Below are 15020 nucleotides of genomic sequence, written 5' to 3' on the forward strand. Positions count from 1 at the left end.
TCTCCTATTCAATCTTTTCATCCCTTAATCTCCAGGCCCCCTAGGCCGTCCATGTCTCTCCATCCCTCTCTCCTTGTCTTTCCATCTCTCCATTTCTCGTGACTCGCAAGGTCCCGACCCGATCATTTGAACGGAACAAATCGGCCAAATCGGCCGCCTGCTTATTCTGCCCACAGAGCCTCATATGATCCCTTTCTCCCTGCCTAGTGACAGGGATAATCGAATGTTGCCGCCAAATTGAGAACTGTGACAAAATCGACAAATGGGAAACGAAAGATCGCTTATTCCAAGGCCGGGGAATTATAATGCAATCAAATAGATATGATGGGCACTCAACGCGTAGCATATGACTACGAAATGACAAGGATTTGATGTAGTTTTAATAGCTTTATTTTGTGTGTTTCTGCTACACATGGTATATGCTGTGCATTATATGGTAATAAACGTGATTTTCCTCTCACCGAATCTGACATCTTGGAAGCGTTTATCACTGTAAGCGACGCGCAATTGTTGGGGCAGCTTGTGTCCCCCGGTGAGAAGAGATCAGTTACAAGCCGAAAACGATGTTCTCTTCACTCCAGAGTGACGTCACGAAATTTACGTGCGGAAACAGAGGAGGCTTTAGTGAAACTGACACGGGTAGGTTATCTCTCTCACGTATTTAATGGCCGTGGAAACGACCGCTTGTGAGTGATTGGTAAGTTGTAATGGGGGTGACAAGGGTTACGGGAAGACAGTCCGATCGACGCGATAATCCATTTACCCAACAATCCCCCCAAAACCCTCGGCCGAAATTGGCCGAACCAATTATCCGACCGTTACTTGGGGAGCTGCGTTTTGCGGAAGAACGCCGCGGTCTACGCCAAATTGGAGCGTATTTCATTAGGTACGAAACGTCGCAGTATTTCACTCGCTGGAAATTGCTTGCTCTGGTGATAATTAAGCGAACACGTCACTTGAAAGAAACTTAAGGTCCAATCAATTGCAGACTTGGTGGCGGTGTGGGGAGGGGGGCGAGATCTGGATAATGTCGACTCCAAAATGACAAGTGGTCGTTCATATATCTCATTATTAATTGGACTTAACGAAATGTTCTTGGCTTTCGCTTTGATCGGGGGTGATAAGTGACGGGCTTTGTGTAACGGCCGTGTTTTAGCGGCGAGAGGGTTTCCCGGATAAGCCCGCGATAATGTTCCATTTTTGCTCTATCTATATCTTGGCGGGAAATCCTCCTCTCGCGGAGGTGATGTATTTGTGAAATAGACACCGGTACTTTGGAGTGCTCGGTGAAATGTGAGACTAATGTCTTACCTCCTGGATGCAGCAGTGTCGCGGAGCTCTGGACGCATTCCAAGGAGAAACGAAAGACAAAGAAAATGTAGAAGCAAGTTACATGTGAGAAAATGGAACAGACGGTTAAGGTTGTCCGGCGTGTGAAGGGGATCCTGCCCCAGATACCGTGGGACTACCGCCGAGCTATTGTTGGTCTGTCCAGGGCGGCACGTGTCGGGCGCGGGCCGGGGACGGGCGAACAAAGACCCTGTAGGGGCCAACTGTAATGTTCCCTGTTTGTACACCATGTGCGCTTCGGTGTAAAACGTGTAGCTTTCAGTCTGATGACAACTTCTGGTGTAACTTTCTAATGAGCTTGTGACTGCACATCTCCACCACGATAGACATAGTTTGTCCTCACAGTTGACCCCGCCATTCCCTCTGACTTGTAAAAAAGAAGAAGGTGTTTGTGTGTGTGCGTGTGTGTGTGTGTGTGTGTGTGTCCGACAAACTTCTTTGGTGGCAAAGACAAAGTTGGGTTAAGCATGATTTTTCATCAGCTAGCAGTTATCTTTATTACTTCATGTTGTCTCATAAAAGTTGACAGAGTCTTGGCCGGCTGGTGTTGGAAGGGAATCCAGCATAACGCTCGTTCTCATTTAAATGTGCACATTTTGTAATCTCCGTTACCGTTAGATGTAAGACGTTCCTGACATTAAGATATGCCACACATAAGGTACGCAACTGCCGTTTTTAAAAGCTAGAAAAGTTTTAAGTCGTCATAAAAACTACAGTTTGACATCTTATATGTGGCATATCCTAATGCCAGGAACGTCTTATTTCAGTCGGTAACGGAGATTACAAAATGTGTACATTTAAATGAGAACGAGCGATAACTTACAGCAGAGTTCGCTCCGACCATGACATCGCTGCCACATATGTCATGTATGTATGAATGTATGGATACATGAATCTCTCGCTTTATCGTGTTCCACTTGACTCTAAAAGGCGAGCGTTGTGGAAACACGAATGTGTAAAACACAACAAAGCCACGCGCCCTCTGTCCCCGGAGACTAACCGGTCGAGCGGTTGTCAGCACCAGGGACAGGGCCCGGTGTTCCCCCGAGGCCAGCCAAAAATCAACATCGCTCCGACTGGGGACGTTTGATTTCCCCTGGAAAATGGCCATTGACATTTAGTGCTCCCCCCAATCAAATATTCATGTGGCGGTTGCCGCAGTATTGTTCAAATGATATGGGCAATTCAGCCGTAACATGTTCGGGTCTCAACCCCATTTTCGGCCACTTGGCGAGTCAATTTGCATGGTATAATCGGCATCTGCGCTTTTTTTATACCGCTCTTCACACCGTAGTTTATTTCCTATTACGAGATCCATTCTGGTTTGGGTTTGAGAAACCGATCAAGTTATTTATGCCGCGAAATGGGCGCCGGAGTGTCGTGAAATATATAGCCGCAATTCGGGGAAACTCTCTACCGGAGAATTGAGGCAAATTGTTTAACACCGTGCTAATGGCGTCCAATCCGCGCTTTAGCCCATCGGTTGCGGATGAGTTATGGGGATAGAAACTCGGGATGTCTCAGCGGCCCGTGGATCATCCCAGCCCGAGCAGCCTCACGCTAAAGCCCGGTATAATTGCGAGCCGTTCCCAACAGAGACCGCCGTTGTGTAGCGAGTTATTTCTCACAATGAGCGGTTATGTGTGGTTGTTATCATAGATAAAGTAACAAAGGAAAACATGATCACGAGGGATTCCAACTCTTAAAAGACAAACACAGAAGGAAAACCTCGATCTTCTCTGAATCTCCCACTGGTTGTCCTTCACGGTTTGGCAACAGTTGCGGGGCAGAGGGTCTCCATGTCACGTCAAGCAGCGCGCCAGCTGCTCTGCTAGAGGGATCCTCCAAATCGAATTAAATAGATCATAAAAAGACTCTGATCATAATGATATTAAAGGCTTTACTTCAAATAACAAACATCTATAATCAACAATTACCTTGATCTAAGTTGAGCGATATTGGTATGATAAAAACAGAATTTTCTGTCATTTTTGAAGAGATTGATTTTGAAAGACTTCCCCGTTCCGTCACCACCCGGACTACCCAGCGTCCCGCCGCGTGGTTCTGTCAGGACCCACGTCTCCCGGCGCGCTTCTTGAATAAACGCTTCCACCAGCATGACAAAGAGAATTATACCTCAATCTTTTGGTATTTCCCAGCTAAGAGTTTTACATCCTTAAATGTCAGGTATTCCTAGTCAAATTATGAAGTTAAAGGGTGCCAATCAAGGAAATTGCACCTCTACATTTCCGGTACACATGTACAGGTGAGGGAGCGGATTCCTGGGTCCCATCTGCGACACGAAGTAACGTGTTATTTTCTGAGTAATTACTACTTTTAGCAGTGCTTCCATGCTGAGTTAGAACCGTATTTTCCTTCTGTCGCGATTCAGCTGGCGCGTGCGTGGATTTGGAAGGACCAAAGGAGAAAAGCGCGTCTGCATACAGCGTGATTGCAAACAAATCCCCAGTCAAGGAATAATAGTCATCATATTGTCTTTTTCTAAAACGGGCATAGAAGCATAAGCATGGCCTGATTACCGTCTTTGTGCGCGTGAGAAGCTCTGATTTTTTTAGATAGACGTGCTGATACCTGTTTTTCCGTGGTAATTCCTGGGGCAATAAAGAAGCTAGCTGTGAGACGAGCAAAACGTTAGGAAAATGTCTCGGTAAGTCAAACGTTCCGTGTCCTTTACAAGCGGCAGACGATACTAAACCCCAGTCTTACATTTGGGAAGTCTGGTGGATTTGTTTTTGTTTGATCGGTGGATGGTTTCTGGATCCAGCTCTGCTGAGCCCGTAAGCTCTTCATCGTCATCCTGCATTCTCTTTCTGTTTACCGCGGGAACAGACGCCGGGGGCCGGAGGCACAGCGCCGATTGCTCGGGTAACGTTACGCTCCCGTACTTAGCACAGGTCAGGAATTTTAAAAGGCTTTGTTTTTCGTTTGAATCTTGTCCGAGATTTCACGGTAAGATCGTCAGATAAAACGTTAGGTTGTTGGCAGAAACACAGACCGTCTACTACCCGTACGTCTGTGGGCGCTTTTGTGATGTCTCTGAGGGCATGGTTGTTTACATTGCACCAACAATGCCTGTTTGCATTTAGATCTGTTTCCCTTTTGTTGCCAAATTTGTTCCGTCGTTGGCGAGTATGTTTTTGCAATTGTCCGGAGGTTTGGGGACCACTTGTAATGCTGTTTAAGTGCCATAAAGCAAGTGAACATTACATAAACTGTGTGTGCTTCTTCAAGTTCTTGTCCATTCACAGGTTACATATAGTACTAGTATCTCCGATTAAGAAAAAAACAACTTATTTTCTCTTTTCATTACTCAACCTTTGCTCTGTTCGTATTTATAGGTTACCTCAACTTTTTGACCGTTCAAATCGTTCTCAACCGCACATATCGTTGTATCTGTGGTCTGCGGCATAATCTTATGTCACATGTTTTGTTTAGTAAAAAAAAAGTCCCAGATGTCGCAGTTGTGACTGCCCGACCGGCCACATTGTTCCATTTGTAACCAAACCGCCGGGCAACGGAGACACAACTGGGCGATCTACCATGCTAGATCTCCTATCTTTTGTCTGAAACATGTAGCCATTTATTTCAATCGTGCGGAATTCTGGCAAAAATGTGAGATCATTTCAAGAGATATTTGTGAAACGCTGATTTGTGATTTCTTTTTTATCATGGGTTCTTGTTAAATTAGGCCTGCGAGACGGCCCAAAATTTCACAGGTGGGGACGAAGCATCCAAAGTAGAATTTTTGGTTTGAGGATTCACAAGGCTGGATAACGTTTTGGTCAGATATTGACCTGTACTGGTTGTAGAAATATTAGCAGGTTTGGTATGAATATGAAATTAACAATATACAGTCAGCCACCACTGTTGAAATTGGTTGGTCTCAGTTAAACACTCTCTTGAAATAATAGGAGCATTATGCTAGCGTCTAACACATAATTTTGCGCAGTGTGAATCATTACAAACAATAAAGAATAAGTTACGAATGCGATAGAAAATAAACAGATAGGTAGCTCTGCGAATCCTTTAAATGTATCAAGAACGTTTTCAAAAGTCACCGTATTTTAGTGTAAAAGCAACGCTGAGAGATGTTATGGTGATCGGGCATTGTCTTGATATCTTTATCACTACGTTTGGAATACTAAAGAATAATCTGTAGCACCAATATATGTGGTATATAGGGATTATCTATGTAAACACGTAATAACGACATATTACAGCTGTCCTGTTATGATATCGCCAGTAATGCACTGATTTGTGCCGTGTTTTGTTCCATACCATGGCAATCATATATTCAGATAAATCCAGTACATACTATCTTCACATATGTTTTTGTAAGGTTCCAAAGGGATTGTTATGTAAGATGCGGACGCATTGGAAGAAATCAAAGCACAGAATTCTTTATGAAAATTTGAACTGAAAGTAGGAATCTCGGTGAATGTATATTTTGTAGGCATGTTGATTAAACAATGGTGGGCATTCATAGTGGTATTGCTTAGGATATGCATGCCCGGACGCATTGATACGATGGTGTTTCTGAGCTAACGCACATTTTGATTTGATTCGAAACAACCCGACGCCACACTCATACGGTTGTTTTTGATCTCTTTTAAAATTCAGAAAGAAAGTAATTATCTATCAACGAATTACAAGATGTAGTGGCAATCTTCATGAAGAATACAGACATTGATGACGCGAAATCCTCTCTGACAACTAGACCTGTCAATGCACATATTTCCAGAATAAAGATTCACAACATGCAACGTTCCAATATGTTGAAAATTTCAGTCATCTACGAATCAAAACACACAGAAAATCACAACAAATGCTTTTGGTGTTGTAAAAGCAGTTTTAATTAGTAAATTTGGTATATTGCTACGTTAAGAAATGAGCAACATAGACAGGCTTTCTTACCAGAGAAGATTTGTGATTTCCCTGCAACCGCTTGCCGCCATGACAGGATCGGTAACGCTAAACCTAAAATGGCGCGAAAATATCTCCTTCTTATTGTTTGAAACAAACAATGTTTTGCTGAACGTAAGAGATAAATTTTACAACGATTTCCTATTGCACTTATGATGCGAAATCTTCGATACAAATGAGAACCTTTGACGAGATTTTAGAAATGTGAAAATATCGTCCGATTCAAGATGGCGGCCGTGCCTCAGTGGGGTGTGGACTATGTGAGAGGCATTGTAATACGGCTGCTCCGGTTCAATTTTGAATCACGCGTAGATACAGGTCTCTGTGTATGATGTGATATAAGAATTATGGACAGGAATTCTGGGCCGAAACTCCTGTAATAAGTTGGGTGACTGTGAAAAGTGGGGATTTAGACGAGATTTGTATAAATCGAATTATCTCCAATCGTGACGGGATCAAGGAGAGGAAGTGTAGAAATCAAATAACACTGGGGAAATCATATTCAAGCTTTTAAAAGTTTGAACGTCAAATGAAATTACCCGGGAAGGTGTGACATCGATGTAGCGAGGTCATCCTTTATCAAGCACTATCAATTTGCTTTAAATAAAAGTGTAAAGAATATTAAGTTCTGAAAAGCGAAGGTCAGATTCAATCTGGGCGGATGTAGCAGGACGGTGATGAGGGAAAACGTTTTAATGCCGCTCTGCATATCTCTAAGGATACGTTCTACTGAGGATATGTCGAAATTTATTTCTCTGACATTTGCGATCTAATATGGTTTGTAAAGCGAAATTACATCTCCTTTTTCCAGTAAATTCCACTTTTCGCATCGCAAAGGGGTCACGAGGGGAAACTAAATGGAAGAATTGGCGAAAATATGAAGTGAATGGCTATGACGTGATTAATATCACTGACGTGTAAATGGAATTTATAAATTAGTACGGAAATTATGATTCCATGACCTTTACGTACCCTTGAACCTGATCCTAGCCTTTTAAGACTCTAAATTCAGCGTGGTAAACTAATAAGGGTGACAAACCTCGCGTTAGAATTTCTAAATTTGCCGAGACATAGCTGACGTCGGTGCGCCATTGCCGCCGAAAGGGTCGCGAGCAGCATATGCATGCAAAGGACTTTGGGAATACCGCTTTACCTTTCGTCACCCGAATGTCGGCGAGGGAGAACTTTTGCTGAAAGCTGTCATCATCCGAAAAAGCCAGAGTTCAGGCATGGGGATTAAACAATAAATATCCGTATAAGTGGCTTAAAAGAATAGCCTGGGCTTGCTGGGAAGGTTAAAGGCAATAAAACTCGCGCTTAAGCCGTGGCGAGGTTCGTGGAGTGTGAGTAAAAGTGCTTCTGTAGTTTTTTTCCACAAAGTTGCTGAAAAGTCACACAGCAGAGGTGAGTGTTGATGGGAGAGATGAGGAGAAGGAGACTTTTGTTAGACCAAGTTGCGTGAGAGACTTACATCTGTTCTTTGCCGTGATGCCAAATTAAAGACGAAGTTGTTTTTTCCCTCCGAGAAGCGTTTGACCCTTTTCGTGGGAAGGATAGGTAGAGGGAGAATGCCCAAAGCAATTACCACCTAACCACCGTCACTCACTGGAGCGAGCGCTGAGAAAAACCAGAGCACCCAATTTAAAACTCGAGTTTCCACCCCGGACAAAAGCTTCCTTAAAACCGTCTAATTGACGGTCACCTTTCTCTACCTTCTAAAAACGTCGGCACAGGAGCGGATGGAGGTGGAAATATCTTTAGTAAATGCGTGCTTCCCCCTCGGGCTCTCCTTTCGTTTGGCGTCGTATCTGGAGGGAAACATTGGATTTTGCAGTGTTGTGCCCTTCGCTATTGAACCCATTAGCCGGGGAAGCCTGCTCCCAGGGAAATATGCGAGAAACGCAGCTCTGTGCTGTATAATGCGCCGACTTTCTGGGCAGGTATTTAGCTCATTAATAACTGAGATTGAGGTGATTTGTGCAGGGACCGACAGCAATTTGTATCAAAGAGTGATCCTGTTTTCTTGTGTACTGGTCTGTGACTTTTCCCTTTAAAGTTCTTAAGAAGGGCGTTTAAGGGAGGAGCCTGTGTCACAGACACTATGAAGTAGGAAAAAAGGATTTATACGGTTTAGATGTATCTGTGGAACCATTCTATGACGACAGTTACATAAAAGCTTCAATGTTGGATAAATGCCATCACGAAATGTCAGCAAATCAACGCCTTCACAAATGGCACCCATGTCACCGACTGAATATGATATGAAAACAATTTTCAACATCTCGTAGAAGTGCCAAGGTCAATCCAATTATTTTCTTCTTTTCACGAACTGTCACGAAACTCTTTTGCAACAAAAGTTGAACATAGCATTCGATGCAACGGACTCTTTTATCACACATTGAGATGTTGATCATATAAGTTGCGCGTCTCAATGTAGAATAATGTTCCCCTATTAAGATATTACTGACAATATAACAATGAGTAACATTCTTTTAAGAATGTCGATTGGTCGAAGAATTTGAAACAACAATGATGACATCGGTGCAGCATTAGTAAATAACAATACCGCCATTACAAACAACAGCAGCAGAAAAATAAGAATAACACATTAAAACAAGATCAATGTCTACTTTTTAGAGAGTACTCCTTCAAAGATATCTTAAACATATGTTTAGCAAGATAAAACAAAATAAACCATAGTAATTTTCTGTCCGGGACATTTACTAGCCCTCGGTGGTATTATCGTTATTTGATGCTGTCAGTGATTATCCGACAGCGCTAACATCATTTAATCACACTTATACGGTATTACCATTTAAGACATCGCTAAAAAATACATCTACGCTGCAGAGATCTTTCAATTATACATCTGCCAACATCAAACTTTTGATACTTCTCGCTGATTCTTAAGTTGTTCTCGTTAGGTACTGGAACAAGTTATGTTATTTCATTGAATACTAATCCACCGTCGTGTCACGGAGGATGCCACCCCGAGTCCAAATTGAGTAATGGACTATCTCCCCATAATTTCAACTGTCATCTTATGACGTATTATCGCTAATGCTCGTCTGTCCCCAATCTGACCCAGGTAATCAATAATTATTACTCACAATCGATAGCACTGAATGCTTCCTTCATAACATTCATCCGACTAAACACTTTATGTTGGAACTTGCATCACTCATTATTGATCACCAGTAAAATTTACTGTCAGTGGAAAATGACTTAGGGAAAAATCCATATCTCATTAACAGACACTTCACAGTTACTAACGCGAAATGCATAAAGTTACTTTCCTATTAAAGTTAAAGTGGATCTACATTAATCACGGCAGCGCGTATGAAGATGTATCGGGTTGCGGCGTGTTCTGGTCCGGTCCGGGTGTCCAGTCGGGGGGACCGGGCGCCGAGAAAACAAGGATCACAGACACGAGGGAAGTTTTGCCACCGGGGTTAACTTTGGTTGTAAGAAGTACATTTACATTACACATTTGACACTTTCACAGTATTCTTAAGATACATTGAGTACGCGGTATTATTTCTAGACATGATATTTCAAATTCGTCAAAGACCGTTTCCAACGAAAAGTGGCAAAACGGGAATTCAGCGCAGTGTAATCATCGACATGGCGCCGCTACCAATGAGCGGGAGTTACATTAGTACAAATATCATCACAGTTACCATTGCATTTAAGTACCTGTTCACGAGTCATTCATTACGATAGATGTGCGAGTAATTCCCTGCTTATTCTATCTATCAAATGTATAGTTCTGCAGATGAGCAATTATTAATCTTGAATGCATGTAAACTTTGTAATGATGTGTTCAGTCATTCTCACTTCAGATACCATGGCTAGTCATTTCCATTACTTAGACACTACAGAACAGATCTAAAGTCGATTCTATGCTATCTATGAATAACACTCCACTTTGCCCTTAAACCTGTTCTCCAAATCCAGCTTATTTCTGGATGTTTGAAGTCAGAGGGATGTGGTCAACACTTATCTGTGTATACAAATATATGGTATTTTCTGTTTAGACTAATAGAACATAGGTATTTTCTGTTTAGATCTAATAGAACACAAAGCTTCTATTCTACAAAGTTGTTTAATCTAACAATAGTCTCTTCCCGACAGGGTACTGCGATCTTGGAGGTAGGTCCTGTCAAGGCCATGTCCAAGGTCCCCGGAGGGCGAGTCAGACGGTCAGCAAGGGTCTCTAAATGTCTACAATTGCGGTCAAGTACACAGCAACTCGCCGCGAGAAAATAACTGAACGATGTAGTCATGCAACGTAGAAATCCCATGCCTTTCTGATGACTCGAAAGTGATGTGAAAGTTGTCACTGATGCTTGGCGTAAAAGGCGTTTTATCAGTGATATGATGAACAAGTTTACACCCTACTATCAAGTGTTTAGAGATCCGTCTCCCTTCATTTTCCCCGAACGCCAGCTTAAGTACATGTGAACTTTGTTCGAATCTTGTTGACGTGAATGTCGGCCTTGGTTTACGCCTGAAAAGTCCTTGTAGATATTTCAACTGTAAATGTTTCTGACCTCTTGTCACTACTGTTCTGCACACAATGGCTGTTTACATCCAGTGGTCCCATGCTGACTGTGACATGACTACTATTGTTGTGTAAAACCTGCCTACACCACGTACAAAATAAACACACGTCTTGCCGAGAAGAAGTGTCCTCACGTAAAAGATGTACTGACTGTTGAAAGGTTTCTTGTCTTGACAACTTTGGTAATCAGAAACGGCCCTGAAGGTGGTTCACCGACGTTTTGTTTGCACGATATCTTAATGTAGAATTCGACACTGTTAGACTTGGTGTTGCTGCTTTAAAAGCCTCAGGTCTGTGCTACTAACGGGCAACAAACGAATTAAGGGTCCCATTTACAACTTTACACTTAAAGTACAATTTCATGAAGACACGATGTCCATTTTGGTCGATTTTGTTTAGCTTGATTCATCATGAGTACACCTCAGTATTTAGACTGACAGTTTAATTGCTCGTCCCGCCGAAGCTTACACGACAAAGTCACTGCATTTCTCAGTTGGAATGAATGGCACCTTTACAAAAGTACTATATCTGTTAAAATTAGAAATTTCGAAGATTGACCGTTTTGGTGCTCCCTTGGAGTGTTAACTTGTGATTGTTGATGTTGTCTGGCCACCTCACTGTGAAATAAACAACAACAGTCATAAGTACGGACTGAAATACAAAGATGCATTAGAAATAAATTCTATAACATAGTACAACTTAACTCTTTACGTTGAGTATAAGTAGTAACGTTTATGATAAATCGGGTGCCGTGTTTGAATCGTGACCGTTTGTGTGTGGATAGCTTTTAAGTACGCCGGCTCTGCTGCCGTTACCTATTCACGTCAGGGAGAAGCACTTTTACCCCGGCCGTCGTTTCGTCTTTGCCATGAAATAACGCACACGTGTGACACCGCGAGCGGAAGCTGATTTGTAAAGTTTCAGGCTAGATGAGTACTGACACCCATAGGGCTCATCTTGGCTGGCCCTTGTTCGTGTATAGCTTACCACGGGAAATGGGCGCTGACACATCGGGCCAGATGGGCTCCGTGTCATCTTTAACTCGCGGCTACGCGTGCGCCATTATTACTGCAGACGGGACGCCAGCCGTGTGAACATCACATCGCCAAGGTGAGGTCAGGGGTAGGCTTGCCCGGGCTCCACCGGCGATAATTACACCTTAGCCTGCCCGGTACACCAGACATACACGCTCCGGACAAATTACCGTACAAACGGCGGGGGATTTGTGGATACAACCACCAGCCAGATGCCTGGGTGGAACAGATCAAACCTTAGTGAACAAAGTCAAGGGCAACGCTTAGAAAATGAAAAAAAAAGAGTTTCCCTGAAGTACAGTTTGTACTGTCTGGTCATCAAGTGGTCAATTTGGGAGAAGTGAACAGTTTCCTGCGTTTAAGATAGATGGGCATAATTCCAGAGGTCCGGCGGAGGCATCTATAATGTATGACCGGTGGTGACCGACCATTCATTTTCTTGTACCACTTCGGGTCCCTCTGGACTGACCAATTTACTGGTGGTGGTCGCCACACATACTTTACACTCAGTCACGGGCATACTTTACACACAGGCCTGGAAAGCGCTGACTTTCCCGCACAGTTGCGTTTTCTTGTTGCAGCCCTACATCTACATCTATAACTTTACGAAAGAAAACAAAAACACCACAGGACGTAATAAACTACCCACATACACATCAGTCACTGTCAATTATTATGTTCTCCCTGAAGGTATTATTACTGTACAAGCAAGTTGATGCTAAATTCCCAACTCCTTTGAACGAGAAGATATATCAATTGATGGATTTGAAAGAAAATTTTGTCCTGAAGCTGTAATCGTTTTTACGCTGTCAATTTTGGAAAATTCTCCTGACAAATCGTTGAACCAAAATAAAAGTAAAATATTTTCCACCAGATATGTGGGCAAGGACATTGAGATCTAAATATCATTATATGATTTAAATGAACTCAGCGTCCAAAAGTCGTCTCTTCACATTTTACGGTATACGTAATTTAAGTTGATCTTTGACAATAACAGAATGAGAAAATGGCAAAAGTGATACTTCTAATTTTTTCTCGTTGCTAATATTTCCGCTCTTCCACGGTCCTTTAGATTAAACGACATTTAAAAACCCTCAGTGGACAATTTTTCCAAACCACTAGAATGAATTTAATAACGGCGTTCTTTGTTCTCGGCTATTTGTATTTCCTTTGTTGTAAACGGAAGGTTTATGTTAATATGAGATGTCCCTCTTTGTTCGTTATTCAGCCTAATTGTCCGGCTCTTAACATATAACCCATATGTGACGGCCATGTCGCGACACAGATGACCATATGGCCGCTCGTGCCAGATGGACAATAACCCCCAAAGTGACCATCTCTTTCCGTTGGTCACATGTAATTGGTCCAGTTCCCTCTGGGCCTACTTATAGGTACTTACCGAGTCCGCCGTCCATTTTCTGTAATGGTCCATTTTCAGCGTGATGAGCTCAAATATTATGTTTGGACAAAACCCTGATTAAACTGCATTAGTGTTTGTGTTGATTGCTTCCTACGACGAAGTCACGTGATGCATGATTGATGGAGGCCCCAGAATGGCCATGATGATTATTATTATTATGAAAATTCTGGCGGTGTAAGAATCAAAACATCATTTTGTGAAGAACTTTATTGCACGACAATTGGCACAAATACTAGTAATGATAGATGTTGTGATGACGAGACGAAAAATGCATGAAGTGAAAGTCAAAGGTTACACTGCGAGCACATGTACAAACTTGTAGAAAAGATACAAACCTTGTTTAACGGCAGCTAAACAGAAGCAAGCCACATGCTCATCCCATTGCCTGTAGACCATTTGGTAGGCAGTGTGATCATGTCACAGTTTCTAAACTTTATTAGATACAATCTTTCGGTTAGAATTGAAACATGCCATTGGAAAGCAATACAGCATAACACTTTCCAATTGGAAAATTACTACAGAGTGCATGGTTTAGAAAGTCAAACCTACATATAATCTACGTAACATATAAAGGTTAAAAAGGCATGCAACGTGGGTGCAATATACTAATACTTTCGGTGAATACAGTTTCCTTGTGAAATTACTGAGAACACTCAAAATTTTGGTCCTTACCAGAATTGACGCTACAATTCAAGGAAAAACGATTCAGGATTTTGCTCACAGCTACAAATGAAGCAAACGAATAAAAAGGAACCGTGAGGATGTACTAGCTTATAGCTTTGTTTAGTTTTTAAGAAACCAAATTGCAAATGAAGACCAGGCGCAAGGAGGCGCTGCCCTTCTGCAACTCGTAATCTGTTGGCGCCATGCCTAATCCGCCAATGAATCTTGGCTTATAGGTTCCTGCTCTCAACTTGTTGTGCTGTTTTTGGTTAATCGCCCTCCAACCAGGCCTCTCGGCTGACATAGCCCTGACTCTCAACACACCAACTCCCATTACAACACGCCATGTCGACACAACATGGCCGCGCGTGCGCACTGTGTTGGCCTTGACATTGGGCAGACAACCTTTGGCGCGCAGACGTCTGGTGAAACAAACCAGGACCTCTCCTCGCTTCCGTCAGTCGTGTTTTATGTTTGTCGCTCTTTGGTGAAAGGTCTTCGCGACCGGGAATACAGAAAGAGCGCAGCGGGCAATTAAAGAATCGTCTGCCACAATTTGTTGCCCGCAAGGTGCCCAGCAAGCCGGAGCCCTGCTTAAGGCTCTTCAACACGAGCCACTCAACAGCGCTTCAGAAACGCCGCCCTTTTTTTGGAGGGGGGGGGGGGGTCACTACCGGAAATAGTGCGGGCGCCATTTCTGTCTTTCTCTGATTCACAAATTCGCAGCGTCAAAACATTGAGGTAAAAATAATGCCTCTCCGTTTGTCGCATTACCGTGTACTGTACGATAGGGATAACACGTCAGTGGCCTGTCTCTGCCAGTGATTACTTTGTTTGGGTGCCCGGCCTAACGGGCAATCTGGTCTAAGTGTTAGAGATTGGCGTACAAAGGGGAATCGGAAATAGAGTTAGCCGTTACCTTAAACGGTTTTCTTGCGGTACATCAAAACAGATTTGGTAAATATTTCCCAGTGCCCAGTCGACGCTAATGAAGGAATGTCTGTAGGTTCTGGAAAGGGGCTGTGGGAGGGGGTGATGATAGTGA

General features: G+C 42.9%; 1 long non-coding RNA gene across 1 annotated transcript; it reads left to right on the forward strand.

Moving 5' to 3' along the window:
* Positions 1-4042: 4042 nt before the first annotated feature.
* LOC136430911 (uncharacterized) lies at positions 4043-10998 on the forward strand. The gene is made up of 2 exons (XR_010754948.1): positions 4043-4265; positions 10429-10998. It is a non-coding gene; the product is annotated as an uncharacterized lncRNA (long non-coding RNA).
* The last annotated feature ends 4022 nt before the right edge of the window (positions 10999-15020 follow it).

Source organism: Branchiostoma lanceolatum, chromosome 3 (assembly GCF_035083965.1).
Source record: "Branchiostoma lanceolatum isolate klBraLanc5 chromosome 3, klBraLanc5.hap2, whole genome shotgun sequence".
Lineage (NCBI taxonomy): Eukaryota > Metazoa > Chordata > Leptocardii > Amphioxiformes > Branchiostomatidae > Branchiostoma > Branchiostoma lanceolatum.